Source organism: Sinocyclocheilus rhinocerous, unplaced genomic scaffold (assembly GCF_001515625.1).
Source record: "Sinocyclocheilus rhinocerous isolate Xijiao unplaced genomic scaffold, SAMN03320098_v1.1 scaffold993, whole genome shotgun sequence".
In the NCBI taxonomy this organism is placed as follows: domain Eukaryota; kingdom Metazoa; phylum Chordata; class Actinopteri; order Cypriniformes; family Cyprinidae; genus Sinocyclocheilus; species Sinocyclocheilus rhinocerous.
The window spans coordinates 231735-252078 of NW_015639771.1; the positions used below are offsets into that span (position 1 = coordinate 231735).

At 36.6% G+C, this 20344-nt stretch overlaps 1 long non-coding RNA gene across 1 annotated transcript; it reads left to right on the forward strand.

Moving 5' to 3' along the window:
• The first annotated feature begins 2551 nt into the window (after positions 1-2551).
• Positions 2552-18797, forward strand: LOC107751726 (uncharacterized). Its single transcript, XR_001641291.1, has 3 exons — positions 2552-2649; positions 12554-12600; positions 18665-18797. It is a non-coding gene; the product is annotated as an uncharacterized LOC107751726 (long non-coding RNA).
• The last annotated feature ends 1547 nt before the right edge of the window (positions 18798-20344 follow it).

Below are 20344 nucleotides of genomic sequence, written 5' to 3' on the forward strand. Positions count from 1 at the left end.
GAGAATCGTTGGCCATCGATACCCAATTATAAGACTGGGACCCCAGTACTTTTAAATTCTTTCACAGCACGACAATCCAAGTGATTTGATGTTCTGATCCTCGGGATGCTGCTTGCACATGTACAATCAACCGAGAGGAACACATTAACAGTCTACTAGATACGTGTCAAGGCAATAAAAGAAATGTAATGAACTTAATGCTTCCCGTAAAGCCACATTAAATCCACTGCAAAATTTCCAATGAAGTTCTCATGACTATCTGCTGCTGTTTTTAAAATCCTACATAGATTTGAGTAGCATGTGATGGACTTTTGAAATGATGAGGCAAAGTCCCCTCTTCCTGTTTTTTGTTTGTTTGTTTGTTTTACCAAAATTGAAGTTATATAAAGTGGTTAAATATTTTATTTATTTTAAATTTTTTTTTTACAGTTTTATATTTATATATTTGTAATATTTATACATTTCAAAATATTTATAAATCTTTTAAAAATTATATTGAAGAATTTAACTATTTATATAATATATATTTTGTACAATTTAAAAAAAATTCATAACAACAATGCAGTATTTTTATTTGAAAATATTTTTTATTTCATTTTTAATCAATGCTGTTTATTTTGTAATCAGTCCATCAATTTACACTAGTTTGACCCATTCAGGCTAATTTTCAGACCAGCTGTGGACATCTGAAAGTGGCAAATTGATCTCATATTTCATGATTTAGTTTTTTGTTTTGCTTTATTTTTGTACTATTGATTATTTTCTCATTTATTATATACTGTTTCCTTTTTCTCTTCAGAGAAATAACCACTGATATGTACATATATTGCATGTCCTCCATAACTTTATGATGTATATTGATGTATTTAGAAACTCTAAAAAATACTTATGACAAATTACATCTTTTGAATTTCTGACTGACTGTACTTCCTCCTGGTTAACTGACACTTTCATACTTCCCCCCATTTTAATTATCATAATTTGTGAGAACATCCTTTTTTAGGGTGGCATAACACGTCAAAACTGGTTGTTAAATACGTTAAGATATGATCGTGTCCTATCAAGGACCGCTTCAAATGAGACATTTCTTTTGAATTGGATATTTCTTGATGGCCTAAATTTTAATGAACGGCACCCCTATCATGTTTGGGGTTTGATATGAAATGGTGCATTGGTGTCCTTGATCTCCTGCAGTCATCCTCGAGGTGTTCTCTAATATGGCTGAGAGTGACATGCCTCGACAGTTAGCATTTGCACATCAATAAGGCAATGCAGAGCTTTGACCCAATTACAGGGCTGGAGATCACTGAGGCTGGAGCTCCGGTGGGTTTGGCTAGGGAGCCTCACGCTCCGCTCGGCAGGGTCACGGGGAGCCGGGTCACTCCATCGGCTCTCGGCTCTCAGTCTCAGGGTCAGCAGGTGGTCAGGAGATGAGAGAAAGCACTGCCTTTAGCCTTTGAGTGCTGTCATCTTTTTCTCTTATCTTCCTCTCCTTTAATTAATAGTGTTTTTACGGCAGTGTCTGAACTGTGTCATTTCCATTATTGGAAAACCCAACACGATTAATGAATAATTTTCATTTTTGATCCATTATATCATGCAAGTTGATCTCTTTTCCGCACGGCTGAATGATAGCGTCGTTTTCTGCCCCTCGATCAAATTTAATTTGGCCCTCTATTATATTACAGTGTTGTGACTGAAGTGTCAATTTTTGTCAGGCAATTAGAAGCTATAACCTGTGAAGCTAAGTTTGATAGGCATTGTAATTGGATTGTTTCAGCAATAGCTTTAAATGCTTATGGTTCTTTTTTCCCTTTTTCACTCCTTCCTGGCTTCTGATAGCAACTTTCCTATATGTGTAACTTCAGAAAACAAAAGATGGTGGTCTAAAAGTAAAGCTTGCTTGCCTGGCAGAAACTCCCCCTCTTTGCCGCTTTCCCAATTTGCATGGATTTGCAGTAAGTCTTTTTCTGCTTCTGTGGTAGATGTGTGTCTATTCATCTTGACCCTGCAAGAAAAGCATAGTGCTACATTTAAAGCTCTTGCTGGCAGATTGTGGCCTTTGTGGGCCGTGACATGGATGTGGAGATTGGAAAGAAAAAGTTAAAAAGTTAAAAAAGTAAATATAAATAAATAAATAATACATATTTAATAAATAAAACAAAACTAACAATCCAATGATATAATGTATAATTTAACCATGGCATAATTGTCTGGGGTTTAAAAAACGATCAGTCTTATTTATGGTGACAGTATCAAATTCGAACATAAATTTATAGTAAATATAAATTTAAACTAAACACAACAAAATTAAACACCCTTTTTTTCATAACTGAGTCGAAATAGTAGCTACAATGAGTCGAATCATTTTTGTGAATCTGTTCATTTAACACAAACTGTCCAAACCAACTGATTTTGTAGAATGACTTTTTCAGGGCTACATAGCGAACTATTCAGATCGAACCAATTCACTAGAATGAATCAGATTCTAGCGCTGTGATAGAACCATTTTGGACGAACCGATTCCTTAGGACGAGTCGGACCTTCCAGCGCTACACAGGTGACGGAACCATTTTGGACTGATTCGCTGGAATAAATCTGACTTTACGACGCTACATGTGTGAAAGAGACAGAGAGGGGTTCGTTTAGGTGAGTACGTTTAATTAGTCCTTCAGCTCAGACGTTAAAAACAGCGATTTAGCACTTGGTTGTGCTACTACTACGCTATTTGGAAAATAACTACTTGCTGTCTCGCTACTGAAGAATGCCCCTCTTAAAGGGATAGTTCACCTACAGTTGCTGGTCCCCATTGACTTCCATGTATTGAAAAAACTCACAATGCAAGTCAATGTTATTAAGTCAATCTTATTAAAAATGTTTATAGAGTTTAGACACCATAAATTAAATAAGTATAAGCGTTTTTACTGTGGCCCTCTACAAACAATTTATTGTCACCATGTCTTTAGTAGCCCATGTTTATAAATGCACAAAATGGTCACGCATGTCAGAAGTGCATTGTTAGTGAGCTCGAGAGCAAAACTGAGGTGTAGAGTCATGTTAGATAAGCTCAAGATATGCACAGTGTCTCTGATGAGAGCTGTTAAAAACCTTCTCCTGTGTCGAGTGTTCTGCCCTTTATGGCAAAAAGGAGGGCCTTTTTCAGTCAGAAAGTAAATTAGGCCTCTCATAACGTCCTATTTTTTGTCTCCCTTTCTTTCTAAGCATGACAAGAACTGTGACACGGAGTGTATTGGCCAAATTAATGAGCACTTCCTAGTAGGGCTTCAGAGACACATTAAAATACTCTTGAAATGAGCCGTGTTCAGATTTTAGCCACAATTCTGTTACATATGTGAGACTTGAGACTCCATCAAATGTGTTTTTGTGGATTTGGCTATAACGGAGATACTCCCTCAGTAAGAGCATTTGAATCAGAATGACAAATGCTTTATGATTTGCCCTTTCAGCTGGAAACGCAGGTGTCTTTGTTAGAAATGCACGATGGTCAGAAAAGCTGCTCCTACATGTAATTACCAAAAGATTTTTGGCATACACACCAAATGATTCCCCCCCTCTTTCCTCAGGAGTCCCAGTAAACACTGTCCCCTTCCTTCACAGTAGGAGAAGTAAAATTATATATTTGGAAGAATGAATCTGAGATGTGTTTTGTTTCCATAAAACTCATACGTTTTATCTAAGTGATGTCACTTTGCATAGTTCATTTCTGTCGAGTTTGTTTCTGTTAGTTAATCTATAGCTTTTTCCTTTTCCCCAGCAGCACTGCAGGCTTTACTGTAGTTGATATGTCTCTATAGACACCCAGTCAGCAAATTTCCTTTGGCACGGATCTGGCCCATATCAACAGCTAAAGTGTGGCCCAGATTATTTTAAAGGGGTGATGGTATTCGGCTCACTCTGGGTTGGGTTATTGCACTGTTTTGGTTCAGTTCTAGCTAAAAAGATGTGGACCAGTTTTGGGCCGGCAAACACAAGAAGCACAAAGCAACCAATAGCATTGTTGAATGGGCTGAGATGCGGACTGACACTGACCTGCCAGCAGTTTATATGTGTTTTTCCAAATAAAAGCCAAATGTTAACCATAAATTAACATATTCCATGGTGTGCCATAGCCAAGCCACATATGGCTCTCAGTTGTGTGCTATCATCTGGGCCATATACCTCAAAAAAATTGTCATCCAAAAGAAAATTCCCTCCAATTCTAAATCCATGGCAAAACATATACAGTTAAAGTTTGGACCATATGTGCTCAGCCATGCCATACCTAGGCCAAATGTGACAGCTATCAGCCACATTTGGCCCAAACGTTCTGGCTATCTGGGCAGTCATTATTATTCATGCTTTGGCTCATAGAGACATTTGCCTATCAGACAGGCCTGGATTAACATGTGGCTTTTTAGCACCTGGAGCAGAGATGCTCTTCAAGGAGGAGCAGGCATTTGAAGGTGCTCAAAGAGCATCAGGAGAGGGGGTGGAAGTCGGTATGATTGTTTGTGCTAGATTGCCCCCCTCCTTGCTCTCGGAGCGCCAGTCCCGTCGCTCCTGGCAACACCCCAGGTGACATGGGCACTGCCGATGCCTCCTGGGACAGACTGTGTCACCTCTCAGCAAGGCATCAGGCTTTTGTTTCATGTTGAACCAGAGCTAGATAATAACGCATGCATGTTGAAAGTGAAAAGAAGAAAATTAAAACAAAATGTAGTGAGATAGTTGTTCACTTAAAAAAAAGTAAATAATTAAGATGTTAAAGGTCATTATCAAATGTGTTTAAATACACACTGTAGGAAATCATAATTTTTGCAAAGATAAAGCATGTTTTATTCTATTTCAATCATGTTTCTTCACTTTAACCAGTAATATGCAAAGAAAAAAAAACATGCTCATTTATTTCATGTGATTTTATGTAAGTGATGCTTTAATTGGCAAATTGGATGTGTTTATGTACCTCTCACACACACACACACACACACACACACACACTATATCTACCTGGTATCAGTCAAACAGGAAATGCCTTGCTTTTTGTGTGCACCTTTTTTGTGCCAGTGGAGGGCAGAATTACATTTCTGAAATTCAATCTGGCAAAGTTGATTAAAATGCAATGAGAACAGCTCTCCTGCTAATGTTGTTGATATCGAGTATAGTTCCTCCACTTTTCCTAAAGGATACACAGCCGTAACAGGCAATAATTCCAGTCGCTCAGATTAAAATACACACCAAGGGCATGCTGATGAGACTGAAGACTCTAACCGTTCGCCGTGTCATACGTATAGCTTTAAAAAGGGGTATTTGTCTCTTTAAGTATGCATTTAACTGTATAAGTCAATGATAACTTGCTTAGCGCAACTTTGTGTCTAAATTATATGCTATAACGTGGGAGGAGAGATCTTGGCGCCGACATCTCTGACCCCAGAGCATCTCTTTCTCGTGCCGCTCAATGATTTGTTTTTATTTCAGCATTTATCATATACTGACAGATAAACTCCAGACCCAGATCAGTTTGAATCAAAGCGAATTGGAGACTTCTACAGAGCCGTAAATGTCTTTAATGATCCCCAGGCAGCGCAGTAGAGAGGCAGAATCTGTTTGAGTGGCGTTAACGGGAAAGATCTGGGCCTCCCCTTAGCGCCTAACCTACTGGCACTTAAGAAGCATGTTGCATTATGCCGCCCTGCATTTGCCACTTGGATCAACCAAATTATCTGAAAGGAAAGAGGGAAGGTTCAAAATTGTGACATCACTATAACACTGGCCAGGCCGGGTGTTTATTGGGTGCCTTGAAAACAAATCGCAGCGGAGATCTGGTTGCATGATAATAAATAGAATATGCCAATCAAATTAGGGGTGTGTCAGTTTGGACTGTGTGGAGAGCCAGGTTCCAGTGGTGCAAACTGAGCATATCAATAGCTAATTTTAAAGGTCGCTGGCCTCATTTGTGTATATTTGGTACTGTATGAGTTTTGAATTTTAATGAGAACAGCATTTTTTTTCTTTCTGGAGATTGTTTGGTAAATGTTATGAACACTGGGAAATCATACTGTATGTTTATGCAAATTTAGGCAGGATGAGGTGACGGCCCTGGTAGTCAGGTAGACTAAAGATTTAATCAGTCCAAAAAACGAAATTAGTCAAAACTAGAATATTTTTTGGTATTAACTTCACCATGCATTTAATTTAGGCTAAACTTGAAGCCCTATTTATTTATTTATTTATTTATTTATTCATTCATTAATTATGTAATTTCTTAATTTAAAAAATTGTCAATATCATTTAGAATTTTATTTAATTATTTTTTTTAAATAAAAAAACACAAATCATGATGGTAATGGTTGCAAAAAAAAAAAAAAAAAGCTAATATAAATTTTAGTTTTAGCTCCTTGACTATCAACATTTTATGAATGTTAAACACCTCTTTTCACTGATCAATCGTTGTCAAAACAGGCAATTATAAGGTATATTTTGCATAATTAAGGAGAAATATGCAATCATGATTATTTGATTTTTTTGTGTGTTTTTTAAATTATTATTATTTTTTACATTAAAATAATGTTCATTTCATTTAAAATGTTAATGATTTTTTCCAATTTTAAAAAATCACACAAATCATGGTGGTAAAAAAAAAGAAGAAGAAATAAAGAAAGCTCATATAATATTTAGTTTTATCTCCTTGACATTTTATGAATGTTAAACCTTTTTTTCCCACTGACACACTGTATGTGTTTTGTAGTTGGTCTACAAAAAAAAATAAAAATGAACATCATCAAAGAGTGAGCTTTTATTTAATATGTTAAATATCTGCTATTATAAATCTTAAATTAATAAAAAAGTGAAATAGTAGCATATTGATGCTTGAGAAAATATTCAATTAGCCCCTCTGTATTATATATTCTCACATAAGATTGCGCTGAGGCTTGTTAAATGGAGATTAATTTAAAATTCACACTTACAGTGTGATCACAGATCAGAGTCTTGTTTTAATTTTCTTACTCTTGGTTACTTCACTGGAGACTTAACAGAAGAGCTCATATTTTTTCTGCATTCTAAAAAGACTGACTGAACAGCATTTCCAAGCCCTTAAAACAGAAGAAAAAATCTCTTCATTCGGCACAGGCCTCCATTATATCATATTATCAGACTGCACAAAAGTTTACAGTTCACGCTAGGGTGATGCATTTGATAGACTCGATTTTTCTGTGGCCATATGAGTTTTAGTATTTCGTATTATTATGTGGTATGGACATTTTGTATCTCATATCTTTTTTCCTCCCCCTTGTTTATCCTTGTTCATACATGATTGTTGCACTTTTGCTTACACAAAAATATTTCATAGACAGTGCAATCAGTCTTACTTTGGCACACATGTCTGAATGGAACTGCATTGATGCTGTTGGTAAATTTGATCTTTGTATTGCTTCTTCATAGAAGCAACCAAACATGGCACACTTTTATGACATCAGCAGAAGTATGTTAATCTTTCTTTGTGAATTATAACAAGGCGTTTCTTCATTCTGCAAAAGAAGGTGTCTGGCGCGTCAGAGTGATGCATGGTTTACTCATGTGAATGTGATCTTACTCACAGTGGTACGATGACTGATCTCCAGTGCATTCCAGAAAAACAACGGCAGCTCGTTAGAAATGCGTTAAGCACACAGATGTAGTCTTTTGCCAAAGGAGACAGGGAAGGCCGAAAAAAAGAGAAAAAGTACAGATGAGTGCAAAGGATCTGTCCAAGAGTATTTATTTCCATATGTGAAGTGTCATTTTATCTACAAAAAAAATTGTCATCATATTCTCATCGTCATTTATAGTTGATGCAAACCACCTTTTTCGTCTGTGAAAAATCAAAGAAGTTTAGCAAACTTAAAATGACAAAAAGCAACATTAAAGTAGTGTATGTTTTTTTACATAAAAAGTTTTTTTTTTTTTACCTATTTGCTTTCATTGCATAGCCAAGAGCAGGTTGGATGTTCTGCTAAACATCTTCTTTTGTTTTCCACAGAAGAAAAACATCATATGGGTTCGTTACAAAATAATGAGTAAATGATATAATGATCAATTTCTTTAAACCTACAAAAACTACTGTATCATATTTGATATGCAAATCTCTAAGGCCTCTAAATTATCAACATGATCAAAACTGCTGAAAAACATGTACACAATCGTGTACATTCCTTCTGACTTAAGAAAAAAACATGTTAAAATCTGAGTATCAAATCTGATACATTAGTCTTTTGAGGAACGTTTATTTGTACATCTCTCAATCATCACTGTACTGCATTGCATTATATATTTTGCCCCACAATAAAAGCTACAGAGGTTTGATCATAAAACTAGCATTTAAATATCATCTTCAGACATATTATAAGTGACAACTGATATTCATAGCATTTTATACAAGTAGTCTGTTGTACTGTTATAAAGATCTAATTGGTTTACATTACAAGCTATCAAAATTGAATTTTTTTAGCCATATAAATATCATCAGCAGCACCAAATGTAATATTTTTGCTCAGTTTGGGCTTCTGAATTAAATTGAGATGTTTTTTTTTTCCTCCTCGAGTATGGGCTCCATATTCTTCTTTATTATAGAACCCTTCTGTCCCAGAGAAGAAATATGCATACACACACACACACACATATATATATATATATATACAGTGGTGTGAAAAAGTGTTGGCCCCCTTCCTGATTTCTTATTTTTTTGCATGTTTGTCGCGGCATGATGTGTTGCTCTTTAAGCATGCTTCACTTTGTCAGACAGGTTCTATTTAAGTGATTTCTTGATTCAACAGGTCTGGCAGTAATCAGGCCTGTGTGTGGCTAGTGAAATTTAACTCAGCTTTCTAAAATGATGTGGTTAATCACAGTTCTTTCATGATTTAAGAGGGGGGGGCAAATAATTTTTCACGTAGGGCCAGGTAGGTTTGGACAGCTTTTTTCCCTTAATAAATTAAATTATCATTTAAAAACTGCATTTTGTATTTACTTGCATTATCTTGGCGTAATATTAAAATTGGTTTGATGATCTGAATCTTTTAAGTGTGACAAATATGCAAAAAATAAAAAAAACAGGAAGGGGGCAAAAACCTTTTCACGGCACTGTATATATATATATATTATATTTTGTCTAAAGGTTCAATACAATTCTGACTATTATTTTATATGTCAGCCTTTACAGGGTTAATCTGAAGAGCTAATGTACAAGTATTTTCATAATCAAAGTTTCAGTGTTGACTTTTACCTTTTCTTCAGGCTTAAAAGTTCATGCAGAAGGCAACAATAATTGGCGGGGTTATAGCTGGAGCAGGAAACTCTCAGATGCACAAAGCAAAGTTTTCCACTCCACTCCAAGCAGCACACATTCTTGGGGGAAGTGCACTTTCCTAAGCGACACCTTGTGCTATCAAAAATGGATTTGGCACTTTAGAGCGCTTGATATACAGTAGCATCCTGCAATCTATGGTGTGTTTTAGTGGAGATGGAAATGGGGGTGAGACTGGTCCCAAGAGAGGCACCACTTCCGCTTGTTTATGGGGCATCCTAATTGGGACACTGTTGTCAGACAGGCTGATGTGACTTCTAAGGCTCCGTTTCCCTGAGAAGTGTGCTTTTGGGTGTTTGCTTATGTGCACACAAGGTGTTCAAACTCTGCTGCCTGCCCTGTGGCTTCCTCTGCTGTTTCCTGCCTGAGCGGCCCAGGCTGCCTGGGCTGGCTTGCCCTCCTCCTCCTCCTCCAAACGCATCTCCGACACCGCATGAGCGTGGATGTGCGCCCACCTGTGCTCAGCCCGGCACAAACCCGCAGGTTCGGAGCGCTGGATGGCAGGAACTTCCAGCTGCCACCCCCTTCTTCTCACTCTGCTGCTTCCAGCTGAGGAAGAGTGGGTGAGAACGCCGCCAAACTTTACCTGCTACACCACATTCGTATTTATAGCTTGTTTTTTGTGTTTTTTTTCACTACCTGCTTACCGACTGACAGCGATTTTTATCTTGTTCTCGTGCCTGGCTGTGACACAGATACTGTACACATCCCGGCAACATGCAGAGAGGCAAAAGTGTATAAACATTCATAAATAGGTAGTCTGTGCTTTTTTATAATAACAATAAGATTTGGAGTAAAGTAGGATATTTTTAATTTCTTGAATTTTAAAAGTGGGGAGTTAATATTAATTTCACAACAGTAATGTGAAACCCTATTCTAAAGGTATATTTATTTTCTATGAGTAGCTTGTGTTTTTATTTTTTATAGTTTCTAGTTGCAAGTAGGGCTGTTAATTTAATAATAAAACATTTATTTCTAAAACACCTTTCATATACAAAATGCAGCTCAAAGTGGTTCAAGGGTGAAAACAAAAAGTAAAGCATATTAAATACTTAAATAAGTGTGATTAATTATTTAAAAAATGATCAAATAATGAACACATTTATTCATGCCCCCTGGCCTGTACATAAATTCCTTCTTTAAACCTGTTTTTCTAGCATTGAAGCAATTCAAGCCTAATGTGTCACCTTTGTGTTTTTTTTTTTTGCAAGTTCTGGCAACTACAGCCAACACATCTCACCAAACCACACTTACCAAGAACAGGATGAACACAGAATGAGCAAAGTCGTTTAAACAGGATGTCTTTTTACATTCATTAACAGCTAGATGGCGCTCAACAGAATGGAACAGAATGCAGGGGTCTTGAAATTTTTTAGAGTGAACAACTAAGTTGTCTTAAAAAATTTGCGCTAATGGCGTAAGACGCTGAAAAAAACACAACCAAGTCAAAACAGCAACACAACGACCAAAGTTATCAACAATGGAAAAACAGTATGTAAACAAAAACAATATTAGCTTCTAAGCCACTTTTTATAACGTATACTCAATGATTTATTTGTCTGCCACATTGATTGATCCTTAAAAGATCTTTGTTTTGTTGCCTCCAAATATTGATACATGCAATTAATTGTGATTAATTGGATTAATTAATTGTCATATCATGTAATTAATTCCATTAAAAGTTTTAATCGACTGACAGCCCTAGTTGTAAGAGAACATGTTTAGTTTGAAGATAACTTTGAGAACTAGGCGCAACTCAGAAAGACAAAACAAAAACAAAGGCAGAAATAAACTACGTTTGGCAGTTGGAAATCAAACAGCTGTGAGAATAGACTGTGTGTGAGAGAAAAATAGGGGTCCACTCTGGGGGTGAAAATGCACCAGTTAACATCCTGTAAACAGGGCCAACAAAGGCGAGATTTGAATAATAGTGCAGAACAGTACATGGAGGTTACCAATTATTTTTGCATAAGCAGTTTGAGATATCTCTCTCTCCCTCCCTCACTCCCTCTGTGTTTAGCATTAAACATCTCTTTCTCCACTCTCTGCTCCTCAAACAGAAATCTTTGAGCACGGGGTAAAGCTTTGTTTTCTGCGATTTGATGGCATTGCAATCCCAGTTGCTTTAAATAATTCATCACGTGTGGATTTGCTTTAAAATAAATTCGATTGTTTTCCTTCAGAACTGACTCTAAAATACTTCTCATCTAAATAAAGCGCTATGATAATTTTGACTTTCAAAGTTTTCTTTTTTGCAAAGATCATTTGAGTGTAGTAAATATCAATAGTAAGTCACCACTGTATTTTTTTAAACATTGTAATCACTTTGTTAATGTACACATGGAAGAATAGAAATAACACATTCACAATTTAAAAACGATCTTAGTTTATTTCACACATTTTATGAAAAAGAAATACTGTTTTAGCAATTTCATAATAAATAAATAAAACACTTTATTGACTTAAAATTAGTAGTATGGTTTTAATCACTCACTTAATTTCTGTATATTCAAATATTGTCACTTACTTTTGGGTTAAAGGCATTTCTTCAGTTTATAAAAACAGCACACTTAAAACACATCTGATTGGACGGAGAAAGCCACAATCTGTAGTAATATCTATAGCATATATTTATGTATTTTCCACTTATGCAACTCATTTCTACAGTATTTAAGGAAGAGGAAAACTAATGGATTGTGTTCACTTCAAAAACATAATTGGTTTTCACTATTGCTGCTGGGCAATTGATATGAAAATCTGTTAACTGGCTGAAATCTTGCTGGGTCAAGTCAGTTTAAGTAAAACTATTGTATATCTGAAATTCTTTACAGGATGTGCTGTCTAATTCTGAGAACCATGTTCGTACGTCTATACGCCGTCTCTCCGTCCTGTACACATCATGTCGAAACTCATCTTAAGTTGTACACCTCCTGTCTCTGGAGTCATAGTTCACTACGAAAACGCTCCACTTCATTTTGGTGACTCTATTAAGCTGAATTTTGCAAGGCGTGTATCCTTTATTCATAGTGGTCTCAGAAATCACAAGGGTTTCACACTCATGCATAGTTAACTGTTAATGCAAAATGCTTGTATCAAGCAGCACCGATCATTGTCTCACGAAAACCCCAAAGAATCATGCGATCAGACATGTCAGAAAGCCTCTATTTAAGCACCCGAACCCAAATAAACCAGCAGTTTTCTTCTCACTCACAGGTCTGACAGGGTAAATGAAGTCTCACTTCTACAGAAAAAAACACCAGGTATGCTTTTTATCTTCTCTCTCCTCGGTTCATAATGGCCAACAGCTGTTACACCTGCCATAGTGAAAAAAAATTAATTAATATACATCAAAAACATTGATTTGGTTTATTCAAGCATAATTTTAATGAACATCTCAAAGGGAAAGAAAGAAAGACAGAAAGAAAGAAAGAAGGATTTATACAGCCAAATCAATTTTCGTACTGTAAAACTAAACTGAATTGTTTTCATTACTGAAAGCATTTCATCACTGTATTTTAATTGTTATACTTTTTGGTTGGTGTTTTATTATAAAACAAAGAATTTAAAAAAAAAATGTTCAGGAAACATATATATTATTTATAGGCAAGCTAGATTCCTAATACAACTTTAAAAATTAAAATTGTTTCTTAAATGTTGATACTGATCATAGATCATTCGCTGAACACCCATGGCGAATACAAAATAAATTAGGCCTACTTATTTTCTAAACAATATGCTCACTGCAACATGTTTCCAAGTAAAGGCTACCAAGAAGTGAACTAAAGTGAGAAGAGCATTATTTTGAAAGAGTAATAAGAGAGAAGTGTTTTGTGCTCGCTTTATTTTTATCTTGCTCGGGAGCTGCGAGAGGAAATGACAGATTGAAGGATTCAGTGGGCGTCTGGTTTTCGCTCGAGGGTCCTGTGTGTAGTTAACACATGCCCACCGTCGCTCCTCACAGAACACCAAATGCCAAACGATTCACTGCTCAAAATGTCCAATAACAACCTGCAAGAAATGTGTCCAAATAAGCTCATTTTTTATTTCCTTATTACACACTAATTTGGTTCTCATTTTATTTGCTTCACTTAACTTTCTGCAAGACCATTAGAAAAATACACTCTACTTTTAATGTTATGCACTTATATATAAAATAATTTATATATACTGTATATTTCACATTTTACTTGTTAGTTGTACTTTTTGCAAATGTCTAGGTCACATCAACAAGCACCAGTAAACAAACAAACACCAGCCTGTCCAGCAACAGGGATGATGGGGAAAATCCTCCAGTAACAATGGACAATTAAAATCTTATTCCTGGGTTGAGAAATTAAATTTAATGAATGTAGAGCTCTGCAACAACAGATGGTCTTCTTATACAAAATACAAAGATAGATTCCTTGTTTGAAGACCGCCTGATCAAATGCCAGTGGTTATCAATTAGGAGTAGAGTGATGGTTAGTGAGCGGGAACATAAAACACAGTGTCTCCCCCTCCACACACTCCCTCTCTACCTTTACAAACACATACACATTCACAAACACTGCCGTCAAATCGTATAGTTTATAACGCTATCTTTTTTCACACTACAACTTTTGTGTGTGTGTGTGTGTGTGTGTGTGTGTGTGTGTGACACTGATCTCCACTTCAACTGGGTCACAAGGTCGCAGGGAAGATAAATTATACACACTGTTGTTACTGCATGCTTTTCATATGAAAATTAAAAGAGACACCTTCAAATAAAAATTTTTTATAGAGCTTGTGCAAGAAAAAATATGATTTCCTAAATTCTCATTTAGTTTCCCAAACCCATCAGATGTGGTGAACTAAAAATTAGATAGCTTATTAATTTTATCCATTATATCCGAGGTAAATTGTTTACCAAGTAAATAAATAAATAAATTAAAGGAAAAAAATCGAGTGATTGAATATGCAAATGAATAAATGAGAGAATGAATACAGAAGGAAATGACCACAGTCATCTTCATATTTGCAATATGAATCTCATGCTCCATAAATAGTAATGGAGTGTGGTAATATATACTGCAGCCCAACTGGAGAGAGCAATTAAGAGGCTGCTCAGATTTAGTAGAAATGAAGCTACTCGCAGAAGCCAAGGAGGTAACTGTGAGACAGCCTTGATTGTTTTGTAAGAAGATGCTTTCCCTTTAACTTTCTAAACACTCCGGCATCTACAGAGACTCTGTTTTAATGGAAATAAGTGAGTCTGGAAAAAAAGGGTCTAAGTTTTTCTCATTTATTTACTTCCCTAAATGCATTCTTAATCATATAAAAATTAAGGAAATAAGAATAATTAAAAAATGGAAAATTGTAGCACTTTCGGGAACGGCGAGGTCCTCGCGTCATTCTGCTTCAAAGAAAAAAGATAAATGATGATGCCATTAAAAAGTGAACTAATTAAGGAAGGCTTCTTTTAAGAACTCATTAACTGCAACCTCATTTACATAATGATGCATATTAATTAAGTTTTAATGAATCTGAATTTCCACCAAGCCGCTTTTCTTTGGCTGTGGAACAAATTGAACAAATTATTTAAAAGTGTTCTTGAGTCTACTTTTCACACCAAAGGGGAGAGAATGCAATCATTTGTAGAAAATCATATTTTTTTAGGCAGGCCCATCTGTTAATTTCTTTTTTTTTTATGTAATGATTTACCCTTTTTTCTAAACCTGGGAGATTCGTTGCATTTCCACACAAATCATGAGGTCTGTGATCAAGGGTAAAAACACTGTAAAATAAATCTAATGAATTTAAGACTTTTCAAAAAAACAAACGAGAGAGATATGCGTATGTCCACACAGTCAACAAGTAATGCAAGAGAGTGGGTTTTTTTATTTTTCTGTTACACCGAAGGCTATTTAAACTTTACAGGACCTTTTTAATAAAAAGAAACTTGTGCATATAATACACTTAATTTTACTAAAAATATATAATACAAAATATAATATTTAAAAATTGAAAACATCATAATGGGTTACCTTAAAGACCTCAACGGAACTTTTGTTGCTATCTGTTGCTGCCGTGGTGAAACTGGAACAAGAGAATGCATGTTTAACAGCACCAGCTGCCGCAATTTCAGGTGTTATTGTGGCGTGTGAGTGACTTAACACATGTGCTGCACAAACATCAGTATCATCTCCTTCCTTTCTGCATGCAAAGCTCTCTCTTTCTTCCTCTCTCTCTTTAACACTTAACGCTGCAACGCTACTAGCATAAATCTGGGGATAAGCACAGCCCGTGGGACTGACAGTGCACAAAGTTTAGCGTTTAGCCTTTTTTATTTCGGGGGAGGGAGTGGAGGTGAGAAAGGAAGAAAGAGAGAGAGAGAGAAAGAAAGAAGCTGATGAAAGCCATTGCAGGGTGCTTAATGCAAAACTCACTTGCACTAAATGGAGCGACGGTGCCTCTCTCCCCTCCGTCTCCCAGATGCTGAGCTCCGGATGTGTCTCTGAGGTTAACCTGACACAAGCGACAGCTCCCCTCCCCGTCTGCCCGCCTTGCGCAGCCCCCTCTCGCTCCTTCATCCATTTCGGGCTCTTTAAAGGAATCACCTTTCAGTGGTGGTAGGATGCCGGGGGTTCTTCTGACAGCGAGCACCTTCCTCAGGGGAGGTCAGGAGTCAGGGATTCAGATGAGGCAAGCTGGCGATGCAGTGTAACTGAAAATGGAAAGCAGATGTTAGTTAATTAGGGAAAATGTGACTGACAAGACTTGAGCGGCAAGGTACACGAGCTAGCCGGCACCGAGCAGCTGTTGTTGCCGACTTCATTGTCAGTCTCATACACAAGTCACAACATCCCCACGGCGAAACGCGGCCGCATACACAGACAATTATCAAAATAGAATTAAGCTTGATTTAATCATACCCATCTCTCCTTTGAGTTTTCGGCCATCGTCGGCCAGCCGCGTATATATTATATATATAAAGTTTGTGCAAGATAATTATGATTTCCTAAATTCTCATTTAGTTTCACAAACCAATCAGATGTGGTGAACTAAAATTTAGATTGCTTATTAATTTTATCCATTATATCTGAGGTAAATTGTTTACCAAATAAATAAACAAATAAAAAAAATTTAAGGGAAAAAAATTGAGTGATTGAATATGTAAATTAATAAATGAGAGAATAAATACAGAAGGAAATGACCACAGTCATATTCATATTTGCAATATGAATCTCAGGCTCCATAAATAGTAATGGAGTGTGGTAATATATACTGCAGCCCAACTAGAGAGAGCAATTAAGAGGCTGCTCAGATTTAGTAGAAATAATGCTACTCGCAGAAGACAAGGAGGTAATTGTGAGACAGCCTTGATTGTTTTGTAAGAAGATGCTTTCCCTTTAACTTTTGAAACACTCCGGCATCTACAGAGACTCTGTTTTAATGGAAATAAGTGAGTCTGGAAAAAAAGGTCTAATTTTTTCTCATTTATTTACTTCTCTAAATGCATTTTTAATCATATAAGAATTAAGGAAATAAGAATAATTAAAAAATGGAAAATTTTAGCACTTTCGGGAACGGCGAGGTCCTCGCGTCATTCTGCTTCAAAGAAAAAAGATAAATGATGATGCCATTAAAAAGTGAACTAATTAAGGAAGGCTTCTTTTAAGAACTCATTAACTGCAACCTCATTTACATAATGATGCATATTAATTAAGTTTTAATGAATCTGAATTTCCACCAAGCCGCTTTTCTTTGGCTGTGGAACAAATTGAACAAATTATTTAAAAGTGTTCTTGAGTCTACTTTTCACACCAAAGGGGAGAGAATGCAATCATTTGTAGAAAATCATATTTTTTTAGGCAGGCCCATCTGTTAATTTCTTTTTTTTTTATGTAATGATTTACCCTTTTTTCTAAACCTGGGAGATTTGTTGCATTTCCACACAAATCACGAGCTTTGTGATCAAGGGTAAAAACACCGGAAAATAAATCTAATGAATTTAAGACTTTTCAAAAAAACAAACGAGAGAGATATGCGTATGTCCACACAGTCAACAAGTAATGCAAGAGAGTGGGTTTTTTTATTTTTCTGTTACACCGAAGGCTATTTAAACTTTACAGGACCTTTTTAATAAAAAGAAACTTGTGCATATAATACACTTAATTTTACTAAAAATATATAATACAAAATATAATATTTAAAAATTGAAAACATCATAATGGGTTACCTTAAAGACCTCAACGGAACTTTTGTTGCTATCTGTTGCTGCCGTGGTGAAACTGGAACAAGAGAATGCATGTTTAACAGCACCAGCTGCCGCAATTTCAGGTGTTATTGTGGCGTGTGAGTGACTTAACACATGTGCTGCACAAACATCAGTATCATCTCCTTCCTTTCTGCATGCAAAGCTCTCTCTTTCTTCCTCTCTCTCTTTAACACTTAACGCTGCAACGCTACTAGCATAAATCTGGGGATAAGCACAGCCCGTGGGACTGACAGTGCACAAAGTTTAGCGTTTAGCCTTTTTTATTTCGGGGGAGGGAGTGGAGGTGAGAAAGGAAGAAAGAGAGAGAGAGAGAAAGAAAGAAGCTGATGAAAGCCATTGCAGGGTGCTTAATGCAAAACTCACTTGCACTAAATGGAGCGACGGTGCCTCTCTCCCCTCCGTCTCCCAGATGCTGAGCTCCGGATGTGTCTCTGAGGTTAACCTGACACAAGCGACAGCTCCCCTCCCCGTCTGCCCGCCTTGCGCAGCCCCCTCTCGCTCCTTCATCCATTTCGGGCTCTTTAAAGGAATCACCTTTCAGTGGTGGTAGGATGCCGGGGGTTCTTCTGACAGCGAGCACCTTCCTCAGGGGAGGTCAGGAGTCAGGGATTCAGATGAGGCAAGCTGGCGATGCAGTGTAACTGAAAATGGAAAGCAGATGTTAGTTAATTAGGGAAAATGTGACTGACAAGACTTGAGCGGCAAGGTACACGAGCTACCAGGCACCGAGCAGCTGTTGTTGCCGACTTCATTGTCAGTCTCATACACAAGTCACAACATCCCCACGGCGAAACGTGGCCGCATACACAGACAATTATCAAAATAGAATTAAGCTTGATTTAATCATACCCATCTCTCCTTTGAGTTTTCGGCCATCGTCGGCCAGCCGCGTGTTTTTCTCGCCTCCCTGTTTTCTTCCAGTTCATTTTCTGCATTTATCTCATCGCTGCGATGCACCCAGGGCTGTGTGATTCCGCCGAGACTTTTGCTGAGAGGGTGGAGAGACAACAGACGGGGGGGGGAATTGCAGACAAAGTAAAACATTCTTAATGAGCCACACGCAGTAATCTTTCACTTCTCTCTTCTAGAGTAGGAGGATGTAACGGCGGCGCTGAGATTTTTGGTGAAGCGTTTCAGCAAAGTGAGAATGAAGAGGTGCAGAGCTCATCGCTTCGATTGTCATGGATCCTTGGATGGAAAAACAGATTAATATGCATTAAATGTGGCTGAGGAAATCACGTTCCCAAACTGATAGTTCAGACTTCCTTTACCTCTGACCTTCTGTGTGTATGTACATGTACAGTTGGCCCCAAGATGTATTTGGAGACATGAAGGGAGAGTTCAATCAAAAATGAAAATGGTCATTGCCATTTCTTCTGTGGAACAAACTGAGATATTTAGAAATAAAAAATGTTTCTGTACACTTAAGGTCGAAAGGGTCCAATCTTGCTTTGGACCCCGTTGACTTTCATTGTCTGGACAATTGCAGTTGAATCATTCTTCAAAATATTTTTTTGTTCCGCAACAAAAAAAAAAAAAAAAGTAAATTAGTAAATGATGACAAAATGACAGAATTATCATTTTAGGGTGTACAATGCCTTTAAAACACATCTGAATGTATAGATAATACCAAATGTACTGCTCAAAATTGACTCTTTTCACATTTCCAGGGTTCTTAAAAGTGGAAGTCGCCACAGCTGGGTAAACATCTAAAAAAAAATCACAATATTGTTTCCGTTAGTCCGCAGAGACAAAGATGTCAAATTTGCCATCACTTTCTCAGTCATTGTATTAGAAACACTCATGCAGCAGCATTAACTATTTTTCTGTCTTAATGCCAAGGTAATAAAACAAAGTATAGTGTCATAAATGTACATTTACAGTTTAAAAATGAATATATATGCACATTTCTACAATTCTTAACGCCATCAATCTAGCAAAGCTAATATATATATATATATATATGTAAGCTTTGCTAGATTTATGATGTTAAAAATTGTAGAAATGTATCATCACAGAAAAACATGTGAAAAGGTCCGTTTCCTGTTGTCAGTAGCTGAACATGACCATATGATAAACTTCACCTGTGGTTATTCCACAAGGACACCTGTGTGAATTTATTACAAAGTCACTTTGTAACCTGAAAAGTGAAGAAAGGCAATGTTAGCTTTGAGAAACACCAAATTTTGATACCAAATGCAGCGACATTCAGTGCGAGGGCACTGTACAGTGTATAATTACAAATTCATAGAATTGGTGTGTTTGGATATGGTTACACTATTGTGTTAAGGAGTGTCTAATTTACAGCCTTGATCAATACTGTTTTGATATTCTGCTATTGATTGCTTTTTTATTTTCTTTGTGCAATCTTGGTTTATACATTCTGTTGCAACCACAAATCGATATACGCATAGAAAGATTCCCCCCCTTTTCTTTGGAGTATGTTTTAGTTTAGACAGTGTTTAAAGGGTTTCTAAACAGTTTTTTTAATTTCAAAGAAGCATCTTTGCTTGTCCATCCATTAATCATTTACTTACTCTCATGTTGTTCTAAACCTGTATGACTTTCTTTCTTTAGTGGAACACAAAATATTAAAACAAAATAATAGTCCAAATAACATTGGACTCTAGTCGCTATAGACAGGCATTTTTCAATATATCTTCATTTGTGTTCCACAGAAGAAAGTAAGTCATACATGTTTGGAACAAATGACAGAATTTTCAGTTTTGTGTGAACTATCCCTTTAATGCTGCATAAACACATTATTT